Raw genomic sequence first — 27,588 nt, forward strand, 5'->3', positions numbered from 1 at the left:
AATAAGGCTTGAGTTGTAGACAACGAAATATATGAATATTTATAATTACTTAAATACATAGAAAACACCCATGACTCAGGAACAAATATCCGTGCTTATCACACTAATAAATGCCCTTACCAGGATTTGAATTTATTTATTTATTTTTGTGTCAGCCATGCGAGAAACAAAAATAAACTCCAGATTACAATCATTGTATTTGATCGACATCGACATACCGGACAAAATACGATAAAAAGTTTTAAAAATTTCCCTAAATAATAATAAATATTAGGACATTGTTACACAAATTGACTAAGTCCCACAGTAAGCTTAATAAGGCTTGTGTTGAGGGTACTTAGACAACTATATATATAATATATAAATATTTATAAATACTTAAATACATAGAAAACACCCATGACTCAGGAACAAAAATCCATGCTCATCACACGAATAAATGCCCTTACCAGGATTTGAACCCGGGACCATCGGCTTCATAGGCAGGGTCACTACCCACTAGGCCAGACCGGTCGTCAAAATCTAAATGACGTAATCGCTTGTTTATTTTTATATGCATGATGTAGCTTATCCTTGGTGTTCTCCTGTTTTGAAACGAATTGAAAAATCTTTATTTTCAGACAACTATTGGCCCATAGGCAAACTAGCATACATATTATGAAATAACTATCCCCCTTATTCATAAACGTGTGCTAAAGTTGACAAGCCGGTAACAATCGTTTGTCTTTTTCCATAATACGTCGGAAAGGTAGTTATTAAATCTATACAAATAATTAATGATATAATTAATAGTTGTAATAGTGAATAGCTTTAAACTTAAAGGACTGTGATAAAAATAGATAATAGAACCAATTGAAACAAAATGTTAAATCAAATATTTTATGAATAATACTACTATCTTACATATGTTAAACAATCCGTATATTTTAAATACAATACAAAGGAATGTGTTATTAAAAACTATTATCATGCATGCAAAGGAAATGTAAAAAAAAAACTAATTATGGTAGAATAAAGGCTATTTTTATTTTATTTATTTTAACTTTAGCACACGTTTTTGAATAAGGGGGAATATCTTTAAAACGATATAAACACACACACACTAGTTTTGCTTGTATCGGTAAGTACAATATGTTCTCCGTTTTTATTAATACACGACTAATGTCGTTCAAGATGTCAGATGATTTTTCCTCGCCTATTTTCCTATTTTTATGCCCGATTAACTTAATTTTCCTTTTACATAATATTACTTAAATAATTACGCTAACTAAATTACTAGAAGGCTTCAGCTTGTTTTTATTGCCTTGCGAATACATTAGTGTAAATATTTGGTCATTCGATATTATTTCGCTGCTGTAACCTTTTGAAGGTAACGGATTTGTATTATGTTTATCTTGAGCTTACATAATCTGGGATCGCTCGACGCCGACGGAGAGCCAATTCAGAGCCGGTCGATAAGCGATACCTTAGTCAACATCGAGAGCTTATGGAGTCGCCCGCCAACCGATAGCAATCGTGATGGAGAGGTGACGGCCTTAAAACGTTCGTGTTGATTGATTTATCTGTAGCTTCTTTTTCCTATAACTTTTTTGAACAAACGAATTTAATGATGTGTTTAATTTTATGAATAATATGTCAAAACTAATACAAGTGTTGAATAGAGAAGTTATTTTTAATAGATCTTAGTTATAAATGAAACTATTTTTTTATGAATTGTTCTATTAATCTTCAATATTAATTTCGAGTTTAGATTAAACCACCATTGATACCTAAATTTAAGTTTTATTCACAATTCATCCAACACACTGTATATATTTACTCGCCGATCGCTGAAAGTGTTCGATAAACAGTATTTTTTTCAAATTTTAACGCCGTCTTCATGTCTATTACAATTGAATATAAGAGCTAAATGAAATACAATTGATACTATAGTCGTATTAATGAATACCTACTTTCAACATAAATGTAGAAAAACAAAAGTTGTTAATTATTTATCACACAAGAAGACTCATAAAAACACCCCTCATAATGATTATGTGCCCCATAAAATAGGTCGTGAATAAAACACGTGCTCTCAACGAAGTCTATTTACAGAATGAGGCACACGACAATTATTTATAAGTAGTGCCGCATGCATCATTCCTCGTTCCCTTTTTACAATATACATACAAGGAGTGACATTACAAAAATTTTTACTTTCGTTTCTGTGGTTATGTGAATGTATACAATATTAATGAGAATTTAAGGTTGAATTTAGAAGTCATACCAAGACAAGTTTTATAAAATATCCCTCGGTCACAAATTAATGCTGAATAAACTTAGTAGTGTCGATGTAAGTTAGAAATTAGGGTTGGTTAAAAAAAAATAGAAGAACCTCTTTGTTTTTTTGTATTTTCTAACATCTTTCAAGTTTGCTCTTAAGTTACGTATTCTTTTTATAGTATAATTCTAAAGGCTGATAAAGTAAGTACTAGATCTAAAAAGGTTATAAATAATCAAATCATGGTTCGTAAATAAATTTTAAAAATATCTTTCTTTTTTTTTTCAATGGAAACCATGTAAAAATAGTTTAATAATAGCTCAACGTTGCTTCAATTTTACTCCTCATAAAATGAAAGAAAGACAAGGAAAGTTTCCTTTAGACTGCGAGATAAGAAAATATTCTTTCCAGAGGGTCATCCAATTATGCGGAGCCCTGTGCGATAGAAATATTCTTGAGTTTAACAAATAGCTCTGAGGAAATCAGGGGGTTGATGCGTATCACAAGAAAGGTTGTAAAATTAAATGTAACACTGACGGCACCTACTTCTGAATATTTCATATGGCCAAATTCAACATAGTTACTTTTTGCTGCGTGCTGCAGACTAAATAGAATTTTAAAAACTTTGTTAATATATTAGTACATTTACATCGAAAGTAAGTCGTAGTTTAATTCTAGTGCATGGACGTATACTATAATTTATTTTACTAGTAACTTTTGATAGCACAGAAGAACTGGTAAAGTTTGAAAAGCAATTCTGTAAATCCCAATATCAGGTGAGTGAGCGCATCGGCGCGGCGCCGCTGCACAAAGTTGCGAACTTGTTATCTGCGCCGCGTTCTGCTCTCACTCCAGCACTCCAGCTTTAATAGTTTTCGATGTCCCATTCAAACCCTCGCCGCCGCGGCCGATCGTTGAGTAGATTATTACAAATTTAATTATTTCTACACTATTGTGCAACTTAAGATGGACTTTATCTACAAACTCACCTGTTGGGGTAAAATGACACTCGAACTGCAAACGAGATGGAAAATACTCGGGGGACTCTCACTCCTTTATTCCAGCTCCCCAGGTAACTTTGAAATGTTTTTAAGCTGAAGTGTGTCCTAGACGTGTGCGCCACGAGAGAGCTGAACGCGACTGAACGAAAATGACGTTTAGGGCTGAATAATCGCCATTCAATAGACTATATAGCAGTGAATTCCAATAAGAATGTTCACGGAGGCATGCGAGTGCCTTCCAAGAGCGTCGTGGACAATTTTATTTGCAGCCAATAAATAGATCGTCACGTAGCTCAGAATCTTTGAATGGATAAATTAAATCTGAAGAATTCAGACAGCAAGCGAGCGGAGTATCTTGAGTCGCAATTTCTAAGGCAGATAAAGGCCAAAGCCTGTAATTTGTTTTGAAAAGAGGACGACACAATAAGTTGCATTAATTGATTTTCTACATACTCGTAAGAAAACAAAAAAAAAAGTTTTAATAAAACGTTAGTAGTTATAATTTCGCATACGTTATACATTATCTAAATACATTTTACTATTGTGATATTCTAGACTAAAGAAGGCAATTAAACTGTTATAATATTTAGTCAGGCCAACCTTTCGATAACGTATCTGCTCCAACAAAAGTGAACAATTCAATTAATTAAAACCGGCAAAATTTGTCCAATTATTATTGGTATTCAATTATAAACTCGAATGAATTGAACATTGTAGGAAACATGTAGGATGTTTAACTTTTTGAACATCATCGTCGTGACATCTCGTATCATATTTTATTGTTGTGCGAATAAGTAATTCGCAAGTCATGTCGATTTAAAAAACTCCCTTCAGTCGTGTTTTAATGTATCGCCGCTCGTTACGAATTTTCTATTTTTCGCACTTGTATCGTAATGTACTATTATGGCTGACTTAGTTTTAAATACTAGTTTCATATGTAATTTTATAATGTATTACTTACTTATTAAAACAGGTATCAAATATGTGTGGTTGAAACCGGAGTTGGGATTCCCCAATTATCACTAAATCTTCGGTTCACCGGTGTGGATCATTCACCAACAAACTAAGAAACGCAAACGCGTGAGGATGTGACAAATTTAAAAAAAAAGTGAAGCGTATGATATTGGGAGGAGAGGAAAATACTTGGATGTATTGTTTCGGAATTGTAATTATTGAGAATAAGTTAACTGAAGTTATACTAGTGATAGACATCTACAATAATACATGCATCGACAAACCTATAATAATGCAAAAACATCCGTAATTTGGTGTTACTAACTGCAAACTAGTGTGTAGCTGGCGATAAAACTTTTGATCGACGTGTTTTATGTAAGTACGTGCAAATTTAAATAATAACAGTATTGAAACTCAACCAAGTGTTTATCTAGAAGTAGTCGACAATAACCGATGTTTGAGATATTGGTTATATTTTTTAATAAATTAATAAAAAAAAATTAATAAAACGCGACTAAAATACATTTTTATAGCAGATTTGTTTCAAAATCAGTGCGACGTAGAACAAAACAACAAATCTGACTGAAATGTCTGCATTTCGCGCGCTATTTTTGTAATTTATATTTATTATTTTAAGCAATTAAATGATAATTTTATAACGGAAATGCAATTGTAACATCCTATAACGATAACAATTATCCGAATACAAAATATTTGTTTCAAATTTAAACTTCATGCATGAGGCTAATTGTAACAAATTATACTTCGGAAACACCACACGCCATACAGCGCTTAAGGCAATTGGTACCGAAACATCACGCATTCATATCGGATCCCAGACCAGACATGTTGTCATGTTGACAACGGTAACAGTTTAATCTAGCAGCAGCGATGGGCGGGATTCCCCTGGGCTTGTTCGAACATGATGGATGATGTCTTGAGAACATCTCGTCTTCACCCTCATTGCCAAAGTACGGGCGAGTCGAATTCTTGAACGTACCAGTTTAACTTGACCGCAAGATCGGTAACAAGAATGCGTAATCAGAGCTCTTATACAGTTCCACTGGAGCGATTAATTGGGCAAGCGATTGGAATGATAGGACCTACATTTAAGGAAAATTAATTCATTTTAGGCTAACTCTTGTGTGTATTAATGATGAATTGGAATCGGGTTGAAAATATGTTGACTCGCTCCCTTGCGGTAACGTGATACTCGTATGTAACATCGTGACGGGCTGATACTCTTGTTTAAGCAATCGTCATCTTCTTAGTGTTCAGTTCTCTCGGCTTTTTTCCACTACTCATAGGAACCTGAGCAACTTTTCCTAAGAATTGCTGTAGGCACTAATTTGGGGTCATCCATTAATTTACATTACACGAATATCATGATTTTTTTTACCCCTCCCCCCTCTTTGTCGCACCTGGTCACATTTGACAATCCCCTCCCCCCTAGTGTAACATCACATTTTAGGCAATTTTATTTTCTATTAAATCGAATTAAATATTATTATTTTATCAAAAAATATTTTGAATAAAAGCAATATTGGAAATTTTATGACATGACATCGATTAAGAATGAAAAGTTCACGAATAAAATCGATTTATCAATGCAAAAACATGTGACGTCATTAATGTATGTGCCCTAATTTCGCCTTCGCGACGCTTCATCTACCTACGCAATGCTTGTACGCCAAAACTGAGAAACATCGATGGCCTCTGTGGCACTGATGGCTCAAAGGTGATTAGAGCCGGAAGAGGTCCCTCGGAAGGATTACAGCTTCTTCAGACCCTGCATTATACAGGGCTGAGAGTATCTTCGTACAGAAACTAGAAACATTTACCTACAAAAAGGCTACCTCTTGTCTACATTTACCGGCTTATGTGCGCAATTTCGTTTCCTTTATGAATAATTAAATGGTATGAATAATTTAACAATAGTGAAAGCCGTTTAAAAAGACTTATTCCTTATACAAAACATTTAACCCCTATTTACTGATGTAGAGAAGATGATAAAATACGCAAAATATATTCATTTTGCGTATTTTTCAGTCAGTCTCAGAACAAAAAGCATGACAAATACGAACGTTTCTGAGAAAATACGAAGGCCAAAGATTTATTATTACATCTGTAACCAGTTCCAAAAAACGATTTTAAAATAAAGCTCAAATTACTCCTCTAACTTTTTAATATCTTCAAATTCTATATCTCTGTATATATGAATATTTTACGACGCTGAGCAGTGAATATTTTCTTGTTTTTTAATAATAGTCTACAAACGAATTTCTTAGTCGCACTACAAGAGAAGGTAACTTTCAAGAAATTGTAAGTAAGCAAATATTGCCATTGAATTTAACATTGTTATTATTTATACCTCATACATATACGAAAATTTGCTCCGTCTTATTATTAATTATACGTACATTAATTCAAATACTATACATAATAGCATGCATAGCCTGTAATTTAGTATTAAGCTAGATAAGACAATTTGTGTGTCCTGACAGGGTGTCATGGAAGCTTACTGTATACTTTACAAATAAACATCTTATCTTATCTTATCAAGTCTCTCATTCCAATTATAGCATGCTAGATGGTAGTCATTCAACGCCTTTCTCTTGGAAGGGACTTAAAAAATCGTTGGATTTAAATTAAGTACATTTTCTTGAGATTCTTACAACTAAAGTTTACAAGATAAGTAATATTTATTAAATGTTGATTTATTATACTCGTAGTTTAATAACTAGTGATTTTAATAAAGGAAAGTTTCGGTAAATAGTTATTGCAGAAGATTTATGTGTTATCGTACAAACTTTGCCAGCACTAACAACTCTCCAAGGGGAACCGTACATATAATGCTAAAAGATTCTTTACGAGTTAATTATTACTGACGGGAACGCACAGCCTAAACCGTTGAATGTTGTAGAACTAAAATGGGGTAGAAGAATTAAAGTTGAAAGACGAAGATGTCATTAAAAAAAATTAAACTACCTAGTTCTAATAGTATTGCCTTATGTGTTTAATATTTTCAGTATGTGTAGTAGATATAGCTTGAAAATGATTAATTTCTAAATATAATAATTTGAAGCACAAAAATAATTTATAAGTATCTTGTTTTTTCTTTGTATTTTGTTTTTTATTTTTTTATTACATACATGGAAAACCAACAGCTTTAAACATTTCTATAACATACAATAGAAATACAGAGCCAATTACAGGTAATCACTTATAAAAAATTAAATATAACAAAGATCAAATATAATTACAGTACAGTTACACACACATGTGCCTACCTACAGCACAAGCCAACGTTGATGTGTACAGCAAGCTGCAAAACTGCATGGACACATAAGGAATGAAATTCATTCATAAAGTAGCCATGCACTTCCACCACTGACTATACACAACTTTGCGAGAATCCAAAATACAATAAAATCTAAATGTACCTACGAAACCTACGTACCTATGTACTAACTACATAGTATTAGTAAGCCGAGCCCGAACCTCCGCTAGAAGTATCACCCATATAAAATGCAATTAATTTATTTCTTATTACTGAAATGCTATCACTAAATATACCAAAGTTTAAATTAAGTAAAGCTTTATTTAAACTCATGCCTGCCCTGCACAAAAAAACTGTTTTTCCTATATTTAGTGGAAGCCTGGTTAATACTAATGGGACGAAAGTGCCTTAACCTTCTCGAAGGAACAGTGAAGGAAATTTTACTGAGTATAGTAGGACAATCAACATGGCCTTTAACGATTTTTATTAAATACAAAATGTCTGCAATTTCACGGCGTTTCACAAGTGGGATTAAGTGATGTTTCCCTGCCGCCCTGAAATTATTTAATTTATCTATAAGAAGAATACTATTATGACTATGCCTGAGTCTTAGTATGTAGTAAACAAATAATCTAGTTATTCCTTCGCTTAAGTAAACAAACGGTTCGGCTGTTCTGATTGTTTTAGCCGCTACCATGTTGTTGTATTCGCAAAGGACGGCATTGATTAAATTCGATTCTAAGGCATTTGCCTCCCTAATCAGTACATGAAATGAATTCTAATTGCTGTAGTTCTTTGTGTTTACCTTTTATGTTATTCTAGCCATGTTATGTTTGTGTTAATTAAACCCAGATCTAATATCACTGCAATTACGTATTCAGTTAAATATCTAAAACATATCTGCTTTAACATAAGTTGAAACTAGTTAGTGCGCTTGAACTTTCAGTTATGCAATTCCAACCTTGTACTATTTTTATAGTTCTATTTAAGGACTGTCCATTAATTTTAGTTTCATTACATATTAAGCCAATAGAAGAAATTTATATGAGTTTATGATTTTGTAAATTTGTTACCTACCTATGTAGGCATATAATGTAACTATTATTTTTTACGTTATGAAAGAAGTAAAGTGAGTAAGTAAATAAACAATATTTCGGGTATGAATAGGAATGAATTCAATGGGTGATCTGTGATCACGAAATAAAACGTCGAAGCAAAAGTAAGCTGTTGTAGCTTTCATTTCAGCGTTTAAGAAATATTAAATATGACAAGCGTAGCCGGTGAGCCGAGTTTGAATGAATTGGTTATGACATATAACATACAAATCTGAACGAACGACGACAGCGGTACTGCCAAAGAACAACAAACAATTCTCTACGAGCGTAACTCACGGAAAAATTCGTAATAAGCCATTAGTTATGCGAGAGGGAATGTATGAAGTTTGGGCTCTGCGCTGAGCGCTGAGCGGTTACGGTTATAAATTTATTAATTCATCCTACTGATTATTATAAATATCAAAATGTCAATGTTTATCTTATCACGAGAACCGGCGCATTTTGATGTACCATCACCCATCAGCCGTAGAAGTGCATGGCGACTTTATCAATGAATTTATTTAAAACATTGGTGATAATTAGTTTTAACTACGATTATTTAGTCAAAACTAGTATATGCAAAGTCAAAACTAGTTTTGACTATAATGATGATCGGCGGATGTTATAAGAACGTCATCTAGTTACTGTTGCGAAACTGCTGTTGCCTTATACTTACTTAATCAAAAACAAAAGCTGACGTTCATTACCGAAAATTCAGCACACTGAAGTCCAATTTCTGCTTGAGACTTAAATCACCTTTCAGCCTTTAACCTTCAGTACCAGATAAGGCAAATAAGAACTTGAGCCAGTGTATAACTTGTTTCGATGATTAAATATATTTTTAAAAATTTCTTGGTGCCTTTAGCCAGGGTGACCTGACTAAAACACTCTCCAGTGAGATAGTACTTCGAGTCGAGCTTAGAGAATACTTAATATATATGTTAGTTAGTAATGTAAATACGTTAGGTTCTGCTGTTTATCTATTCCTGTCTTTTATGCAGGGACTTCGAGCTTTAACGCTTGTCACTCATACCAGTCATCGCGTGATAAAGGGATCGTACAAACGAACTGTGACGTGGGAAAAAACTTCGCATCGCGGCCAAATTTGCCTTTTTGTACTTTTCCCCCATTACGAAAACGAGGGTTCGAATTTCTAAAACAACCCGGAGGTAGGTAATGGATTTTTTGATCCTATTTAGTCACCCGCTCATATTTGTCGCAGTAAGTATAATAAGAAGGGAGCAAGTGTTGTTCTGAATATTCAAACATACGAGTACAACAATTATCATAACTTAAATCTAAACAAGGAAGTCTCAACTTTCCTTCTTTTCAAATTTAAAATACTTCCTAGTCTAGGATTACAATCCTATGAGAATCCTTTAGTACCCGCTGCGAATACTTGCTAAAGCTCGTAACATTTGTAAAGAGTTACGGTTTCTCGCTGCGGTAAAACTGAAGATTTTGTTCTCCCACAGTTGGCAGCTCATTATACCAGGTGTATCTTTCCTGAACAAAAATGACGTACACACATTTAAACAACTTAGAAACGAAACTTACTATTAGGAAACTCGTGTATATCGATAGTCCAATACCAGTTTAATGTAAATATTATAGTAACTATATTTTTAACGAACACGCACCAACATTTTGTTTTTTAATTATTTGACGGGTTTAATTAAGTCCATTCGTAGACAAAAATAACTTTATGTATAATATAAAGGTGGTTCCAAAAATCATGCAAGATTTGAATTAAACAAGCTAACCCCTTTTTTTCTAAAATAATTATTGGATGATATAGTAGGTACCTACCTAAATACTTACACATTTTACGGTTAATAGTAAGTGTAAGTCTTATTTTTCTGCTGGTCAAAATATTTTTCTTATAAACCATGTATGGTTTTTAAGACATTCTTTGATATATTTATTAAAGCGCCGTAGTTTCAGACTAGATTTTTTGCAAAATCGTACCGCTATTCTAGATTACAATACGGTTGCCAAAAATTTGATAAGCAATCTTGAGGATTTTCTCTATTGATTTTATCGATTCGAATCCAGTTTTTATTTTGACTTTCGAATAATAGAAAAAAAAATCACGAACTTAGGTCTAAAACGCACTTTAAATCTCTGTAAAAATTAGGCACAAAAGCTAAAAATATGAAAATTGCTTCTAAAAATTTTCTAAGGAACTCTGTAGCCGGCTTACTAAAGCGGTAGTAAATGAAAACTAGGTTCTTACAGTAAAACAATATAATAGTAGAAATATGTACAATAAAATAAACTTAATATCCGTCAGTATGCGAGTCTAAATTGATAAAATATCGTCACTGGCCTTAACGTTCTCGATGTCCAATTCAAATTCACTCGAAACGAAACGATGTCGTACCTTTGGCCTTTAATATGTTTAGATGGCGTCACTTTTTTATATTTAACAAATTTAACACATATCACTTATAGCAGTCAAAGAATAATGATCAAAGTCGACGTTCTAAAAGTTTTAATCATGTGTCGAAATATGGAAGTAAATTTACTGTGGTAACAAAGTTTTATTTGACAATCCACCGCTATTACAAATTTAATTGCTAACATAAGCATAAACTGAATACTTTACACAAATTTTACCTGCGTTAGAGGCAGGTCATATATAAATCATCTTTTATCACAAATAAATCACGAGAATTAAATAACATTAAGTGAATACAATCAAAGTTTATATTCAGATTTGCCGAAATTCAGAGAGAAAAAATATGAGAAAAAAACAAAAGACGCGTGGGACGGCTTAGTTTTTTTTACCACCGCCGGCAAGTGCGCCCTGTGGCTGCACTATACAGATTTGCCATGTTACAACTCAACTTTTTTGTTAAAATTTAAATTATACCTTTCAGCGCTAATCACGACACGTTGTCATTTCGCTTCTACGAAACATCTCCTCTACATGCCGGGAAACCTATGTTATCGGCTACGACGTAGCGCTACGACTATCTCAGCGGTGAATGTGTTACAACAAATTAAAATTCAAAAACATGATATCCGTGGTCCCGAATACTCTATCTCGCTCATGCTTATGCTCAGTGAGAGTGAGAGGAGATCACGGACCTACGGGGCCTTAACTTTTTGTTGACGAGCCGTTCAGAAGTCTTTATCACTATTCACTGCGACAGCTTTTCAGTTGGACGAGAGCAGAAGAGCACTTGAATTTGAAATCTTTCCCTCGGTGATTTATGAGCGACTCTGTGTTCATTTGAATCCATTTATTATGAGGTTCTGAACTTCCGACTTACCGACCCAAAACCCCTACGAGTAACCCTTTGTAAGCGGAGGTTTTTTATTGGTAGATTTAAGAAATTGCCTTCCATTACAACGGAAAAAGTAGCCGCATAGCGGCCATGGACTCATTTTATGAGTGCAAAAAAAGGATTGCCGGGCGTGTGTCTTGAACATAACTAAGCAATGGAAGGCCGTCTGGGTAATCTTACGAGGAGACATAATGCATATGCAATAATTCCAACTAGAATATAGGAGCGCAACCCAAACTGACAGCCGGGGTCTTATCTCTCTCACCCTACCTTCGATCACGCGAGCGTGAAATTCGTTTAAAATATTTTTCTTCTACTTTTTCCTAATCAGAACACGATACGGAAAAAAACGGTTTCGCTTTTTTTTTACATTCTGTAGTTTCACGTGTCGTGTGTTGCGGTAAAGATAAAATCAGTAGGTATGCAAATATTTTATCTTACCCCGTGAACTCGTTCTAAATTCATTCACAATCTACGGAAAACATCAAGTGGCTCTCTTTTAGTTTTGTTTTTTCATATCTGTATTTTTCTGTGTATAAGTAGTGACTGTCTCAGAAAGTCTGAGAAAGTCGGTCTGAAAAAGTTCCTAATGAGAATAAGCAAACTACACAACACTAACACTAGCAAAAGGCCACCGTTCATTACACAATATTTATTACCACAAAAACAAACATGCTAATTCCTAGCCAATTCCGAGCACAAAGACTAAATATTAGGATTTATATTACACACATAACGAATTGAGAGAACATTGAGATAGCATAAACAAACTCTGCAAACGACTTCAAAAAGTATTTATGATAGTTATGCATCTATTAAAGTTGTGTACTTATTTACGTAGTTCTCCTAGTACTGAAAACAACCTAGTAGTATATATCATAGTACAGGAACAACCCTCTGGGAAATTATAATACCCACTTTAACCAAATAAACAAAGCCACGAATATAAAATTTATAACGAAGTAATAAAATGAGTTTAGTTTATCTATTTCGACCAGGTATACGCATGCATATTTTATGCGAGCTGGGGCCGTATTCTGAAACTAATTATAAAACATATTAGTACTTATTCACTCTAACATTAATAAATCACACACTCACGAAACCAAAATCCTTTTTCTACTCGTCGACTGTATACCAAACTATAATTGTGTACTTTTCATGTATGGGCTCCCAACTCAACTATAAAATTCATTTCGATACGCTGTAGTCCACTATAAAAATAATACCAATCACGTGCCGCCGCGCTTCCATATAAAATACTAAACGAGCCACACTAGTCACGCGTTTACTCGTACGTCTTTTGTACTACATTTTTGTCTACTGAGATACTTGCCAATTTTCATTAATGATTCGGGTTTTATAGTTAAAAAAGTATCATTTTAGATGACTCGTAGAAAAAGTATTGTATACAATATTGAGATACTCAAGCTTTTCAATCTCGTATCTTACTTAGGCAACTCAGCAAGCTTCGTTGCTGAAACAGAAACACGGTAATCGACTGAAAAGCTCTCTATTATATCACGATTGTATAAAACATTATTTGTTACGGTAAGATAGTGTAAGGTGGTGTCATAAAACCTGCATCATTTATCTTCTTTCATGTTCACAGAGTTCACACATAGATAAAACGGCTGTTACTGTTTTAACTCTATAATATTAGCAAAAGCTGCTGGTACCTACTCGTAGTATATACTCGAATATGCATGTATTTTTCTTATTTAGAATATTTTTTCCAAGAATAAATTTAGCCACAGCTATGTCAATTTGAATCGAATGCAATTTAAATCAGTTCTGCAGGCAGTATATCGCTCCCTCACAATTTAGCTAAAGCCAGGCTAAAGCGGGCTCGCGCGTACACGAATTCGTTTCCGATCTAATCTCAACATGTCAACAACTCATTTGAGTCACGTTACGAATAGGTATTTTGTGTAGCTAACCGCTACGCGGTTTTTGATTAGGCACATAGTTACAGTACACGTATAATGGATGGAACCCAAATGTTTCATATATGAAGTATACTTAGTCAACATTTATGCACACATCAATAAATCACGAACGATACTCGTAAATTCCTTAAAAATACAGTATCAAAATTAAACGCTAAATGGAGAAAAGCATAAACATATACACAAATAATTTTTTGGCTGAAAGTTAAAGTCCAAATTTCTGTAATAAGAGCTTACTCCATAAGAGTCAGAGGCAGGAGACGACATGTCAAAGCGTTCGAAGGCGAAGACGGAGCAGGAATCCTGTACTGAAGAACCCTCGAGATATTCTTTACTGTCTCCATAATGGTGCTTTCTCAGCTACTCCTACTGAAACTTTAAGTCTAGGTACGATATAGATGGGATCTCAGTGTGAATAATGACGTTTCTTCATACAAAAACGTCACTTTTGACACTGACATATCCGATCCATATCGTATCTAGACCTAATATTTGACGTATCTTTAAGTTAGAATCGAGCCATCAGTCAATACATTAGCCACAAAAGATAAAGATTATGATTAAATTTCATCTAAATCAGTTCATCTGTTATTGATTCCCCATACAAATTTCCACCCCCCTTTTCATCCCCTTAAGGGGTGAATTCTGAGATAAACAGTATCCTATGTCCTTCCCCGGGATTCAAACTATCTGTATCCTATATCTTTATACCAAATTGCGACTAAACCGGTTCAGCGGTTTAAGCGTGAAGAGGTAAAAGACAGACAGACACACTTTCGCTTTTATAATATTAGTATGGATTTAAATCAATGTTTGTTAGTTGTGCTTGTACAAAAGCAATATAATTACATTAGGTATTAAATTAGTAAATTACGCCTAATTATCTACATATACTATACGATTAAACACTACTGTGTTGCGGCTGTTGTCATATTTCGTCCATTAACTGACGTAAAAACAGAAGCTGCATCATAATAATAAAGTAATAGCGTGCTCTAAAAAGGACAAATAATTGTCGGTAATAGCTGGAAGTAATGTTAAGTAACACGAAGCCCATCACAGCGTGTAATGGGTAATTTCCCTTGCCCATAAATGTTTCGCCTTCAGCTTACGTTACCACGTAAAAACGTCAATTTTTGAACACATTGTTTAGTGTAACGTTAGGCGGGGCTAAGTAATGAGTTCATTCGGGTCACGTTCTGTTGTAAAAAAAAAACAATCCAACAGAAGGAGAAATTGAGGGACGAGAGAAAAGTGTTTTGTTTATGAATTTCGTTGAATATTGCTCTATTTGTGATATATTTCACCATACTATTCTTAAAATAAATTATGGTTTTCGATGGTTTAGTGAAGTAAATAAAAAAGGTGAGCAGTGGGTACGATGCGACACTTAATCGTCTATCATTTCTATCAAGTCGTGCGTGACAACAGCGAAAACAACTCGAGCTCGACGACCTTGGGCTGTTAAAACATTGAACAAGGAACGTCACCGTTTGAAATTGTGTCAGAAAATTACATTTACTTTTTTCTTAATGTAAATTCTTCGAGGTTTGCCTCATAAACTAGAAACAGTAAACAAAAAGCATCATCAACATACAAGTAAACTTAATTTTTGTCCTTTCCCGTATCTCGGAGCTGAAAAAGAAACTTACTGAATAACAAAACGCTAAGCCCAGCTTAGCACGTCGTTTCGGACCCCTGATTAACTATCTTTTCGTGCGAACTCGGATTTTTTTCTGACTAGTTAGATTCACCCTTATTTGGTTTTACTTAGCCTTTTTATTCGAAAGTTACAATATTCCGTATTAAAAGTACCTATATGTATATTGTGAATTTTGATTTCATGAAAGGGTGGTTGGTCTATTTAGTATATGTTTTCAACGCATGATGACCCTTGACTAAATTAAAAATTTGTAAATCGTCATTACTGTTATTGGTTATTTTGTACGAGTATGTTACTTTTACTCTTTTGTGTCTGCTTTTTCTTTTCTTTGTCTCATGTCAATTGTTTGTGTCACAAAGAATGTAAGTTGTGGTTGATTAAAGATTTTATCTATGTAATCCAACTGTAATGTTCAAAATTTTAATTTATATTAAGTTGCCCATTCATTACCGTCTATTGTCATGTATTTGTAGCATATATGTGTCTCTTTGGGTGAATGAAAGCTGTATTAAAACTCAGCTATGAAAGGATGGGAATTAGATCAAGATAATTTCATACGTACACCATTTTGCGTGTACCTTATTTGATTCGTTGACTTAAAATTATAGGGATAAGTTCGCCTTTGTGCTTAGGCTTTCCTAATGTAAGTTACTTTTATTATGAGTTTTTGTGCGATACAGAGTTTATTACTACTCAATTTATACTATACTATACGTTCAGCACACATAATATATTTTAATCGAGCTTGCGATCGTTCCGCTTCGGACCAATCAATTTCAGTGCCGTTAATGACTGGCAGGTTATTTATTAGTAAGTCGTTTATTGGAAACAATATGGCTTCACGTTACGTCAATATGGGTGGAAAACTGAGTATATTCTGGACTACTATTTCAAGTCTGTGTCATTAAAATTTTAATTGTTTGTTAGCAAAGCTATTAGCTTAGCACCCTGGCACACATATTTGTGCTATAAGTGCTTACATTTATAGAAGGTTCATAAATTCATTAACACCTTCAGTGCCAACCGTCCCATTTCCAATACAATATTAACATACCTGGCGTGTTCTTGGCAGTGTGTTTAAACAATATACTGAAAGCAGCACTTAATAATGTATTATCTTTAATCAAGTTAGTCCTAGACTTTCCAAATTGCAAATGAAGTTAATTTTACTATGAACAGACCTCTAGATTTGTTCAAAAATATAAACAAGTGTATTATTTGTACCTATAATTTGTTATTCAGTAGATTATATAGATCTACCACTTATCTCAGATGGTTGGTAGATAACTTAGGTGATGCTTTTCTTGTACAAGTTAGGTGCTCGGGATCAAAACTAGTTTATATTATACGCGGTGTAACACGAGCAATCCGAAAGATTTTAACAGTTTATTCCTGATCACATTTCAAGACTAAAATGTCATATATATTTTTCTGTAACTCGCCTAGTTTCAGAGTTAATACCAATTAACAAAAACGACATCTTCGTGTTGTTACTTAAAGCAAAACGCCTTTTTGATGGCGATGATGCCATTGTGGGGTATAGTCTAAAAACCTATCTACCTAACTACGTACCTTATAGATAGATGTAAAAAAGTGAGAATAACACTTTGCAAAAACTAGGTTTTAAGAAAGTATGAATTCATTTCATATGACAGGTTTACTAATACGTTTGATTTTTAGAACAAGTAGAAAAACAAATACAAACAAAAACTTTTTTTGCGATATTGACATAAACTCATAACTATTAACTTTCTTTTGGCCTCAGAAATGCATGGTTAAAACTTTTCGGGTTCCTCGTGTTACACCGTGTATACTAAGTTTAAAATATATTCTATCACAAATTAGCTTTTAAGCCAAGCCAACGCATACGTATAGGTGACCATAATAACTTCTTACCATGGTTGAACTAGGGGGGCGAAACTCCCCCTGAGGGTTGCCCACCTTGTCGTGGTGGAGGGGCTTAGTAGCCGTGGCTTGGTCTCCCACGGTGAAGCGAAGAGGCAACCAGGGCCGGCCTGTTTGAGGTGCTGGCTGGCCCGAGGAGGACGCTCCAAGTGGGCTTGATAAGCCCGCTTGTGACGCGTTTGGAGTGGAGGAGTGTCGGTATTGCGGTGAGCCGTTCTCCCTATCCTCGACGGCCGAGGTGGGATCGCAGGGGAAGAGGCGTGATGGTATCACGATGCGCCACTCTCCCTATCCCCTGCGACCTTGGCGGGGCCGTTCCGCTGTAGCGGCGTTGGTGGGGCTGCAGAGGAAGAGGAGTGTCGTTGTTACGGTGTGCCGTTCTCCCTGTCCTCTGCAGCCGAGTTGTGGTTTGCGGCAGAACCATGGACCTCATCTGCCGCCGGGCGCTGGGGAGTTTTCTGGCGCCCGTGGCCTCCTTGTGGCGGGCTCGGGGGGGTCCGCTACACTGCAGGACGGAGGCCGAGGAGGAAGGCGCGTCGAACCATCTGGCGCGCCTCGCGTGAAGGGCCTTCGGGCATTCGCAAAGGAGCCGCTCGCGGGCGGCTGCCGCCGGTGGGGTCGCGGATGAGTACGCAAGTGTTCCCGTAACCCCACCAATAAGGCGGCGAGGTGGCATATGGGGGGTTTTTAGTGGGTATACCGTGGGCCTCATTAGCCTAGACGGGAGTCCCACATAACCACTCGGGTCACCCCCCGCACCCGGGTGGTATGCGGAATGCATTTTCCCCCCTAGAAAAAAAAAAAAGGGGGGGCGAAACTACCTTTCGCGCATCCTCGCATCCGTTCGGCTCATCATTGCTATAGGTAGACCGTTTAAATGAGTCTTCGCCCACGCGGTACAGAGGCGCGGGGGTAAGACGACAAAGGGGATCGAGAGAGGAGCGGGCGGCAGGCGCGCCTAGTGTGATACACAAGAGGTGAAATGCGCACTGGACAGGTTTTGAGATATGTGACGTTATAGCGGTTAATAGTTGGTGTTTTTTTAATGGGAAAGAATATGACGTTAATTTTATTGAAAGTTTATAAAACAACAAACTTAATTAACTTTTGTACTTTTATTCAATGCAAATTATGATTATAATAATATATAAGTACGATACTGATGATGACGACTCGAAAGTGATTTATAAATTATAAATCAATCACTTATGTCCATATCAATATCACTTGAACTTGATTCTTCACTTTCGGAGTTATTCTTCGTACTTACTTGATTCGTCATCATCAGAATCGTCCTGCAGATTTATAATCAATTGTTGATACTCAATAGAATTCGGGTCCAATTTCTTCTTTCTAAAATATGTGTACACATTAAAAGCCATTTGCTTGGTTTGACTATTAAGTTTCTGTCCAAAGATAAGTCGAGGCATCTTGAGAATGTAATCTCATGTGTATATTTCAACAAGCGCCCGGAACTTATTAACACGAGTGACTGCTAACCGCGTGGCTAGCAAACTGAGCTACGGCAAAAATGCGCCTGCCGCCCGCATCTCTCTCGATCCCCTTTGTCGTCTTACCCCCGCGCCCCTGTACCGCGCGGGCGAAGACTCATTTAAGCGGTCTACCTATACATTTGCTACGACCAATTATTAGGGTTGGCACAAATTGACCCAATGCGTGCACGACACGACCACAGATATTATATTGACTTGAATTTTTACATCCCTAATTAGCCTAAAGGGATAGTGCCATACATTAGAAAGGGACAGCATAGTTCGTCCCTGAATCCCTGTGAAACTTCGGTTTTGTTGGAAGTTTTTTTTCTGTACGGTAGTATTATTACTCTGTGGCTAAACATGTATGTTTGTTAGCGTAGATTTTGTGTCACGCAAGGATAATGTTTCCGACGCAAGTCGAAGCTCCGGTAAGTTACACGGAGTTACGTTACATCGATCCTTTACGTTTCGGTTAAAGCTCCGAAGTTGGTCGCAAACTACCTGTAAATTAACCGAACTAACTTCTTATTCCTATATGAAATAGAATCGTGTAGCTTTTTCCTCAAAATTGTACGTAAGTAAAATTACACACGTCTGCCATAATTGCATACGTTGACGCCCTGGAAAAGCGTTCAAAACGAATGCCTAGTGGAAAACAAGTTTAAGTATTTAAATAAATATTTGGGGATAATTTTACATAGATCAATCCAGCCACAAACTACAGCTTGTACTATGGATACTAGGGGACGATATACACAGGTACTTACATAGATAACATTCATGACTCAGGAACAAATACTCGTGATAAACACCCAATTAAATGCCCATACCAGGATTCAAACCCTGGATCCCCTGTTTCGTAGGAAATATTTAAAAATTACAGCATTTGCATTTTAATTTTCATTACACTCGGTTCCTCGAGTTAGGTAATCTCGAAATTAAATGTAAATTAAAATTTCCAGAAACCTTTTGTTTGAGCCTTAATACCTAAACTAAAAGCAGTTATTCCACCCTCTTCTTCCATCTTACAAACGTGTTCTTAAAAAGGGCTAAGTACAATGTAACAATTTAGATCCATTTGTTTCCAAGGGCTTGACGTTTTACTGTGAAATATGGTAACCATTAATTTCCATAACAATGTCTTGTTACAATTCGTCCTGAAACTAGTTTATAGTCGTACATATGCCTTGAACAGCTTTTAGAGTTGTTTTTATAATAACTAGCAAGTTTTGTTGTAAACAATCAGATTAACTATACTAATTTAATTGTGATAGTTATGGTAATGGCACCAATCATGAAACATTTAACAGAAAATTTGGAGTATTTTTGATATTACACGGATAACTGTGAAATGTCTACCGCTTTGCGTGTTAAAAGTTGAATGGCCTATTCGACTTGTATTGTAGTTTCAACATAATTAACATTTTTTTCTTTAACTAAATCTGTAATCATTGACAGTATGGCGCCATTTCTTTTAAATCGCACCGAGATTAATGAAACTGCAAACTTAAGCAGCTCTATGCCTCTTGTTTGTGCTCAAATGTTGCCACTGTTTAAAAACTGATTTTAAATACCCAAATTACAGGATTTTAGGTAAACGTTTTAATTACTATTATACCTATACCATTTTTTTCTTGCCAAGCGCACTTGCACTATAGGTTTATAATCGTACCTCAACGTACGAACTTTTAAATCTCAGCAGGTTTTTTAAATTTCCCTATCACATATATCTCTCTATCACTGATTTCTTACAAAACGAAAACCATTCTGACATATTTATATCTAAATACTGTATAAACAAATCTTTTTCGCACTAACCGAAGCATCGCAGAGTATCGAATGTGCCATGTAGGTAAATGTGCAATATATTCTGAGAATAACCTGACACCATGTAATAACCGAAGAAAATATTTTCCTTGTTTCTGAGCCGTATTATTTTTACTTAGTAAGTATGTTATGGCATTTGCTGTATACGCTTACATAAAGCTTGCTTACAGCCTCGGTATATGGGATGTAACGCCACGCCAAGTTACGGTTTCATGATAGTAAAAGGTTGTGGCAGGAATTATAATGTTGCCGAAACATGTAGACCTCTGGCAATATACGTTATGGTACGAGTACTAAGCAGAGATTTATAAATACCAAACCTTGTGTATCTTGGTTGCTCTTCAACAGAAATTATTACCTGAGAACATGTTATGAGAACAATGGGCTTACCAGCTAATCGTACAACAGTTCAACAATAGTTCAGTGTGATCTAAATTAGGCAGAATAATATGATGATCATTATGATGTTAGTATTCAACAAGATGCATAATAATATTAATAATGTAGGTAGGTATATATACACCATGAATATTAATAGAACATTAGGATACGAGTACAAGTGCGAAAAATAGGAAATTCGAAACGAGTGGCGATAAATTAAAACACGACCGAAGCGACACGAGTTGCGAATTACCTATTCGCACATGTATCGTACAACGTTTTACAGTACATGATATATATGGCCCTTTAAATTTTCGACACAGTAACGAAATATGCTAATTTTCGCACTAGTGCGGTAAAGTAGCACCATATGTACTGTAAAATGTGTAAGTTTACACTGCGATTTTTTTGTGAGTCTTCAGTGAATGTTATAATATTAATTGTATCATCAACAATATTAAAAAAAATACTATTAATATCCAAAACTTACAATAAACTCGACTTTGATAACATATAACACTAATAACTCAATATATACGAGTATAGTAGTGTACGGTCAACCAATTTGATTCCTAGGCCACTATAGAACCATGTCATAATGACTTCTACGACAGTGCTTATTGAGTGATGCATGTCATGTATAGACTAGTTAAAGCGACAAGGTTCTATAGTGGCCTAGGATTCAAATTAGTTGACTGTACGTTGGTTGGTAGGTTGGTACGTTTAATACTTAGACTTAACTACTTAATCTAATCTCCTAGTGTGTTACTGAATGCAGAGGCACCGATGGAAATTGGTCTATATAAACCTAATGCCACTGATTCATCGTCTTAGTTGGCAGCATTAATCTTATTGCACATTAAATTAAGGTACGTTGCATTTAAAGAAGTTTGAAACTTAATATTGTGAAACGACCTACTATTTATATGTTACGTATGTAATGTACATAAGCTTAAAAAAATACGAAACAGTGTTGAAATATGTGCATAAATATAAAATTGTAAGTCAAATACAAAAAGTACCCAGAATACCGCAAACGATATAAATATAAATATATACTTACCTACCTAAGCTACAGCTTATGAATCTCTACCTAGCAACACATTGCTCAGATAAAAGTCTCTCGAGCAGAAGTTCGTGTTTACCGAGTGGTAAAAACAAAATAGTTAAATTAATTCACTTAAGGGTATTCTCCTACCTCTGTGACGTAATTGTTTTTATCGTCGGAGTTTATTGTTTATTGTTGTGTAAAGCAAATACGAAAGACATTCAATTGTTTTGTAGTTGTAAAAAGAAAACTCCCATTTCTTTCGTCGGTGCTTTGTAAATTTATTGTCACTTAGGTACGTATTTTTTCATCTAGCCCCGTCGGTCGTTGATCATCTGTACCTTTCATATTTTTACGAAAATACATGTACAGACACAAAGGTTAATTTAATATTACTTTGAGTTTTGATTTTTGCGGCCAGTCTGGTCTAGTGGGTAGTTGACCCTGTCTATGAAGCCCGTGGCCCCGGGTTCGAATCCCCGGTAAAGACATGTATTTGTGTGATGAACACAGATATTTGTTCCTGTTTCCTATATTTAAAAGTATGTATTTATCTGTATAGGTATTTATATCGTCGCCTAGTACGCATAGTACAAGCTTGCTTAGTTTGGGGCTAGGTCGATCTGAGTAAGATTGTCCCCAAATACGAGTATTCATGATTTATAGTTTTACTCTTGCTGCAATCAATTTCATATTAAATTATAACATACCTACGTCTGAAGCTGTTGGCCTGAGACCGAGAGATATCACGTGACGTTATTATATTGTACACCATTTACTATCGCTATGTCGTCACATTTCAGAGACGTAAAGAACCTGGCGCCCCTTAAAGGGGAATATAAAAGCGTTGACGACTTTTTACCGGCCTTAATATAACGTAATGTGCATAATAAACCTGGTTACCCTAAACAAAACTAAACTATTCGCAACAAAACCTTGGCGACATTAATTAAAGTTAAATAATAAAACACGTTACGGCGATAACCTCATATGACGGTTTTTTTTAAATACATAATAATGGATAATATCGATTATGATAAGGCTCAGGTAAGATCAATTTTCGGCGACAACCTTTCGGTCTCACCCTACAAGCTTGTACCGTCTTTATTCCGGCGGGAGTAAATGCACTTTGCAGATATTTTTATTATAAAATATAAACATGAATAGTTAAGAGTAGTAGTAGTAGTAGTAAAACACTTTATTGCTCAAAACAAGTACATAACTCAGAGAAAATACAGTAAATGTGTATAAAAGCGAACTTATCCCCATAAGAGATCTCTTTTAGCTAACTTTTAAGCGACTGAGCGAGATAAATACGAAATGGTAGTCAAACTAAGATAATTAATATGTACAATATGTAAATGACGGCAAGACTCAAAAAAACGATTCATTGGGTAATTTAAGGAATAAATAAATATAAATAAATATAAAAATCACGGAACCAGGTCAATGCTAATGGCGACATGTTCAGATTACGCAGCAGAACAAGCATAATGTCCAAATCGACTGTGTTAAAAGCGCTGCAAAAACCTATCAGGGCTAACACCGTCAGCAAGCGGTTCTCGATATTAAAATTAAAATACATGACATCGCTCACCTTGCCTAAAACAAAAATAGTACTACAATAAAATTATTCACAAGCATATTGGATAGTTTAATTTTCACTGATTTTTATTACGATATTTTTACCCCTGTGCCATGCATAACTTCGTAATCTTTAAGCTAAGTTCAGCGTTGTTTAATAACCAACTGTTTCCCCAGGGCACTCAAGGGTAACATAAGCCAACCATTTATAAAGTTATCAAGGCTAATGTAGCAAGAGGTTCTGCCCCCAAACAGGCTTCCACATCGTTAGAGGTATCACAATCGCGCTGAGCTCTACTGTTTACAATTTAACATTACATTAGTTACCATTACATTAGTTACCATTCAACCTTATGCCTTTACCGTAACTTAATTTCATTTAAAGTTGGTTAAGCAGTTTGGGTCTCGCTTAAAGTTATCTGTCAGATGTATAATTGAATCATTGAAAACATTGATCGAGGTGAAATCTTTATGCCGTGATCAAAATATTACATTTCGTACGATCCTAGCCAGATATAATTTTATTCATTGCCGATGAATACCAGATGGAATTGATATGAAATGCGATTCATCAAAAAATGACAGACGCCCGACTGAAAACGGCATCTTAGAATTGTTTTCTGAAGAAGATATAATAAGATTGGCATTTTCCATTATCTGCTGAATAATATTCTTTGTGTACATTAATGTTTTTCAAAGGTTTAACTTTTTGAAAGTCTGAAAATACTGGGAAGCAAGTAAGCATATACAATTAATACTATCGTGTCCACATTTTCTCACACTATTCGATCAACAATGCAGCATTTATTATTTATCTAATTCCAATAGTGAGAAACAAAAAAGGTAAAAAGTATCTAAATTTCCACTCGGAATTAAGAAAATGACCGCACTGTCCTTATAAGATAAAGTTGTATAGGATATGTGTATACAACGACAATATTATTAAAGTATTGCTAGTATTGCTACTAAATACTTACCCCCTTATTCATAAACGTGTACTAAAGTTACGATGCCGCTGATCATCATTTGTCCCTTTCCATCATACCAATACGTCGGAAAGGGACAAACGATGATCAGAGGCATCGTAACTTTAGTACACGTTTAGAATAAGAGGGTTACTGTACAGCATAGTCTACATTCAATCCATAAAGTATACAAACAATCTATCAGGAATATTCGGAAATTCCGTAGAAAACTGTTGTATACCGAAAAGGGATTCCTATTATAATGGAGTTTTGGGTGTGATTTTCATCAGATTTTCGGAATTATCCGACACGCGAAATTACCCGAATACACCCTACGTTTTTAAAGTGGATCAAGACCACGGTAATAAAACAGTTCACAAGAACTTTCCCGAACCCTATTTAAAAAAATTGAGATCATTGTTAAGTCACGATCGAGTGTCCTTATTGGTGGGGGAATACAACTTTTGCAACTTTTTGAAGTAAAAACTTCAGAGTTTTATTCAAAAAGTAATTTTATTGTCAGCTTTGTCGAGGTGTGAAAAATAAGTTTTTGTTTCGCTTAGGAGAGTGACGAGAGTAGAGGCGCACGTTGGCCGGTCTGTTACGGGAAGGAAAAACGTTAAACGAATAAACAAGTTCAATTGATGAAGTAACTTTGACAGACTTGCGTCCTAGGAGACCAAATCCATATTACAGGCTTTTTCATCATTATTCACTAAAACCTGTTTTCCTCGGTCTTATTAACATTTTCGGCCTTATTTTTCTTTTAATACGTAAAATAATTCAAAAGTAAAGTATCTGATATTCCGGATAACTTTTCCAAATATAGATAAATTGTTAAAATTCGCGCTCAAGAGTATATCTTTTACAGTCTTAGGGCCAGTTGCACCATGCCCATTTGATGTACTGATCATGTGTAAATATGGCGCTAGCGAATGCTAACTGCATATTTGGGTTGCACCATGCTATGTGTCCGTTAAAAAGTTACGCTGCCCTTAACCGGTGGTAGAGCACTGGTTAACAGCAAAGTCGTTCGATAAATATGGCGGCGCTTTTTGGAAATCGTCCGTATTTCACGAATTTATGTTTGATTATTAAATAATTTGAGTAAAAAGTAATGTAAATTATTAAAAATATATTTATAACAATAAAAAGGTGGAAATATCTAAACGCAAAAACGTGTGATAGTTGACATAATGGTTTTAAATGTCATTTTAGTTGCGAGACTACTTGTGTTTCATAAAATACATTAATTTGTTCCGGATATTCAAAGAAAAGGTGTGTTTTAAATTGAAATCGAGTGCAGAATGAGTTTAAGTTGAGGATAAGACCAGATTGATGCTATCACAGGTTAACAAATACGTCCCATAAAGTGAAACTCGACGGCATGTAATGAACACTATTTATCGACAGACTGGTCATTAAAATCAATTAAAAACGCTCTCTGTTTATTGGAATCAAGATAAGAATGTTATATCCCTTGGAAATATTAGTGGACTAACTATGATATTCGAAAACAGCGAGATGACAACTATAAACATATACAAAGTCGGCCTCTGAAAATCGTAACCCAGAAGAGAAGTGAACTATATTTATAACTATAAAATCACATAAAACAAGATGCTACATATGAAATCAAGTATTTTAGTGCGAAGAAAATGTATTGGACAATTCCAGACCAGTTGGCATAATAGGTTATATATAAGTGGGCAAAATGTGTACCTAATGTAAAACTGATTATAATACTTCAATTCATACATACTTGCTTGTGTTTTATTTGCTTTTACAACATATCTTATTCATTAACCCTAGAAACAACAACTTTGCAAGTAAGTAATTAACTAAAACAGTTTTATTTATGGTGATATTTATATTTAAATTAATATTTATTAGAATACAAAGTTACAATTAGATTTAACAATTAACAGCTCCAAAAATCTACATTTATTTTGTGGGCTACCTGGGTATCTCTTATCTTCAATTATTACATTATACCTATTATAGGGTCCCGCACCCGTTAGCGACATGGCATGGCAGGGCGTCCTTCAGCATATTGCCGAGGCATCCCTACACATTGAGCTCTGCTTGTGAATGTCAAGGTATCCCTCTGGAATTTTCAGGTTTACCACAGTGTCTTAGAAATGCCAGATGTTCTTAGCATTTGTTTGTGTGAGGGATGCCTCGGCATGCCCTGACATACTTACCTTGATACTACGCCAAAGGATCTCTTACTGTGTCTAGACAATAGTGGCCTCCGAGCCTAATAAAGTAATTCTTCTGGAAATATTGAATATACATGAGAACAACTGAGTAGTTTAATAGGTATAACCTGCGGTGGCAGCATTGTTCCATTTTTATCCACTTGTCACTATGCCTGTCACTTTTGCACATACATACTTGTTAGAACATGACAGGCATGGTGACAAATGATAAAGAGCTAACCATCTTAATTGTTTCCTTTCATACTGGATAACTTTTATAAATATAACAGCCAATACCTGGGTTAGATAAAATATAATATGGCCTCCCTTCTGTCACCTGAATTTTACTTGTATTCAACCAGTCATACAGTGAAGTCGCATATAAATAAATTACAATGTAACAATTGTATGTAACCCTAGCCATGTATTGGAAATAACATAACAGTTAATTAGTAAAAATATAATCCATAGGTCTTAATTTGCAAAAGAGCATTACAACATACTTTAGAGAATGTGTAAACCCATTATTTTTAAACCTGACTACACATTTATTATACACACGACTGACTACTGACAATACCCTACCTACATATTAACTCACCAATCCCTATTCATCATCATTTAAAACCTAATATACCTAAATAGCTCTAAAATCAGTCATAATAAAAGGCCCTCAGATTGATTTTA

The 27,588-nt window shown here is 35.0% G+C and overlaps 1 protein-coding gene across 3 annotated transcripts in view; it reads right to left on the reverse strand.

Annotated features, from left to right (window-relative positions):
• The window catches only part of LOC133521522 (slit homolog 2 protein), a 144,494-nt gene that overhangs the window by 84,167 nt on the left and 32,739 nt on the right, over positions 1–27,588 (reverse strand). Inside the window, exon 1 of one of the 3 annotated variants that reach the window (XM_061856528.1) lies at positions 3,250–3,961. The exons of the other annotated variants lie outside the window; for them this stretch is intronic. The gene's annotated coding sequence lies outside the window, so the exon portion shown is untranslated. Of the gene's footprint in view, positions 1–3,249; positions 3,962–27,588 lie in introns of those variants that run through there. 3 annotated transcript variants of the gene reach the window in all.

The sequence above is a fragment of the Cydia pomonella genome, chromosome 9 (assembly GCF_033807575.1).
Source record: "Cydia pomonella isolate Wapato2018A chromosome 9, ilCydPomo1, whole genome shotgun sequence".
NCBI lineage: Eukaryota > Metazoa > Arthropoda > Insecta > Lepidoptera > Tortricidae > Cydia > Cydia pomonella.